We start from the raw sequence: 3,503 nt of genomic DNA on the forward strand, positions 1-3,503 counted from the left end.
GGGTGGGAACCGACTTGATGGCACCTAACAATAAAGTCACATAGGCACAATCTGCCTAGCACTGAACTCCCAGACTCCCAGGAAGAAAGTAGGTGTTCAGCGTCATCCATGTTGCTTGCATAAACCATTTAGCACAGACTTCTGATAGTAGTCACCCTCCTCAATGCCCCCCACTCCCAGTATGTGCTATAAATCCTGACCTCTATACCTGTGGTTATAATCTCATCTGGGAATCCGTTTTCTTTGTTATGTTGACAAGACAGAATTAGTGTATGGTGGCCTGTCTTTTTTTTTCTAATACTTTTATCGGGTGCTCTTACATCTCTTATCACAATCCATACATTCATCCAGTGTGTCAAGCACATTTGCACATATGCTGCCATCATCGTTTTCAAAGTATTCTCTTCCCACTTGAGCCCCTGATATCAGCTCCCCATTTCTTCCCCCTCCCTCCCCAGCCCACCCTCGCTCCTGAACTCTTGATAAGTTATAGATTATTATTTTCATGTCTTACATTGTCCTCCGTTTCCCCTCACCCACCTTTCCATTGTTCGTCCCCCTGAGAGGGGGTTATAGGTTGATCCTTGTGATCGATTCCCCCTTTCTTCTCCCACCCTCCCCTAATACTCCTGGGGTGGCCTGTCTTAAAACAATCTCTTTTGAAATACAAAACAGATTAAACAACAAGCAAGCCAAGATGGGGGACAAGACATGCCTTGTTACATGAAGCTCACCAAGGAGCTAGGGACTGTCATTTCTACAGAAGCATGTTTGTACTCAAAGCCAACAGAAGAAAGGATTCTCCCTGAGCCAACAATTTGAATTCTGATCTCCAGAGTTCTAAACCATAAGACAATAAATTTGTGTTTTTTTTAAATCATTCATTTGTGGTATTTCTGTTATAGCTGCACTAGACAACTAAGACACTATGCAAGGGCCAACTTGCTAGCAATCTTTCTAAGGATGACAGTCTCGGTTCCACTATGTGTACAATCTCCCTCACCCTTTGCTCTTTGATCTTTGTCTTCTTCTGTAACTTAAGGAAAAACTAAATTAGCTTCGTTTTTTAAAAAATGTAACTATTTTTGGTGGCTACATAGAAAACTAAATAGCCATTCATAATTTCTACATGAACAGTTGGATAGCATTGATTACATATTTCACATGGCACCACCATTCTTATATCTACCCACGTTATTTTTAATCTCCATTTATTTAGGCTCTCCTGTAAAGTTCTCATTTGTTTATTATTACCTTTTGTTCATTTAAACTCATACAGATAGTTATTTATAAGAATATAATGGTGAAAGTAAACATTATGAACTTTGTTAAGCTGTTGTTTAGCTTACCAATGACTTTATGGAATAGTTTGCTTTTTAAAAAACAGGTTTTGGGGGCACATAATCCACTTATCAAATAATTCAATAGTTACATTATATCAGGAATAGTTGTATAATCATTTCCGCAATCAATTTTAGAACATTTCCTTCTTTCTTTATTCATTGTTATTAGCTACTCATTTCCCCCAACCTCCCCTGCCATAACTCAAGAAACCATTAACCCAGTTACTGTCTCTATAGATTTACCTAGCTTGAATTTCATATACATAAAATGTGTATGTGTGTGTGTGTGTGTGAAACTAATACCTGTCCAGTTCCACTCACTAATGCCTAGCATGTCAATCTTTAGGCCTTCTATTTCATTTTCGACAGCTTCTACTTTTCCTAGACTCATACTCTTACTTTGTACATGCCAAGTTCTGACTATTTCTCTACATCTGTTTCTCCTTAGCTTGAGTTGTGTCCCAGGAGCAAGTGAAGAGCCTGATGGCTTCACTCCCACAGGTTCTACTCCACTCTCGTCACCACTTTAGACCCAACACTCAGAGAGCAGCCCTTCCTCTGTCACATTTCAAGTGCCCTGGCCCTCGAGGGGCCCATCCTCCCACGGCATCTCCAACAAAGTGACTGCGTATATGTCTATAGACTGCCAGCTTCTGACACTCTTTGAAAGATCTGCATAAAGTGTTCAATGACTCCTTTCTCCCAAGTGGGGAGCCAGGGCTGTCTTCTCTGTTCTCAGTCTTGAAGCTCTGTTGAAACCGGTTTACTTTGGGTGACCCTGCTGTCATTTGAAGTACAAGTGACATAGCTGCCAGCATGTCACACAACACACAAGCCATCACTGTAGGACGAACTGACAGACAATTGGTAAGAAGTGAATAGAAGACTTTGAAACATGAGCACAAAGTTGAATTTTTAGGTGACCTTTGAGATACTCAATTAACTTCCTCCTGCCATGCTTGTGTCTTCACTGCAGGACAGCACCTGTGCTCCATGGTAGAAGGGTCTGCTGAGTTTTGTCCAGGGGCCTCAGGAAAGAGGGCAATGCTTTAGGAGATGATCAACATTAGCACTGTACAGTCACCCATGCCCTAAGGGGAGAGGTCGCCAGATTCCCTGTCACAGTCACTCCATTAAATCATTGACAATGGTGGATAATGCTCTCAAGGCGCTCTGTCCTCAGAAAGCTTAACATTTAGTGTCAAAGGCACACATTGACTTAGTCACTGAAACAATGGTGAGCTTTCCAAACGCCTTTCTTTTCCACTCTGGAACTTGACCTGTAAATTCATATCTCTTGGCTCAAAATGTCAGGTTCTCAATTTTTAGCTTCCTTTAATCCTGCCTCTCTCTTAAATGCTTTCTTTCCTATACTTGACTCATGCAACTCTCTACCTGGCTCATGAAACACTTTACCTGGCCGGTCAGTATCTCCTCCAGGGTCAGCAGACTCCAAACTCTCTTCGTTTAAAAATAGCAGACACTATCACTGTTCAACCCAAATTCCCTCTGACTTCCTCCCCTCTCTAGTTGTTTATAACACTTTCTCTTGTTTCTAATTTGCTAACCATTTATTTGACATATATCTCACACATCATATAATTCAACAGTTCAATCAATCATATTTTAAAGAGCAATCATTACCACAACCCATTTTAGAACATTTTCTTCTTTTTTGTACTCATTTGTGTTAGCTCCCCAGTTTCCCCACCCAGGAATCTAGGAAACTATTAGTCTAGTTATTATCTCTATAGATTTACCTGTGCTGGATTTTGTATATGGAAAACATACTTAACAAAGAGCAAAATAAACAATAGCCATATCAAAATAAAACTGAAAAGCCTCAATTGAAAGGTTAGCAGAAAATATTCCAGAAGAAATAAATCAGAACAAATTTAAAACAGGTCAAAAAGGAGATGAAATGATAAGGTATCAGCAGAGTAGACGACAATATACTCTGTCTGATAGCAAGGCTATCAGTCACATGTCTGCCCTATGGCCAGCAAGGATTATCTGGAGGTTTAAGCCACATGGGAACCCTGCAAAAGGATATTTAGCCAATGGTATAGAATTTGAAACACTGTTGTGAAAAAGGAAAGTATACATGTATAGAAGAGTTTTTTAGTCCAAAATACATGGATTGTTGACTTGTACAGATTA

Source organism: Echinops telfairi, unplaced genomic scaffold (genome assembly GCF_000313985.2).
Source record: "Echinops telfairi isolate 266 unplaced genomic scaffold, ASM31398v2 ScPeMD7_7474;HRSCAF=8512, whole genome shotgun sequence".
Lineage (NCBI taxonomy): Eukaryota > Metazoa > Chordata > Mammalia > Afrosoricida > Tenrecidae > Echinops > Echinops telfairi.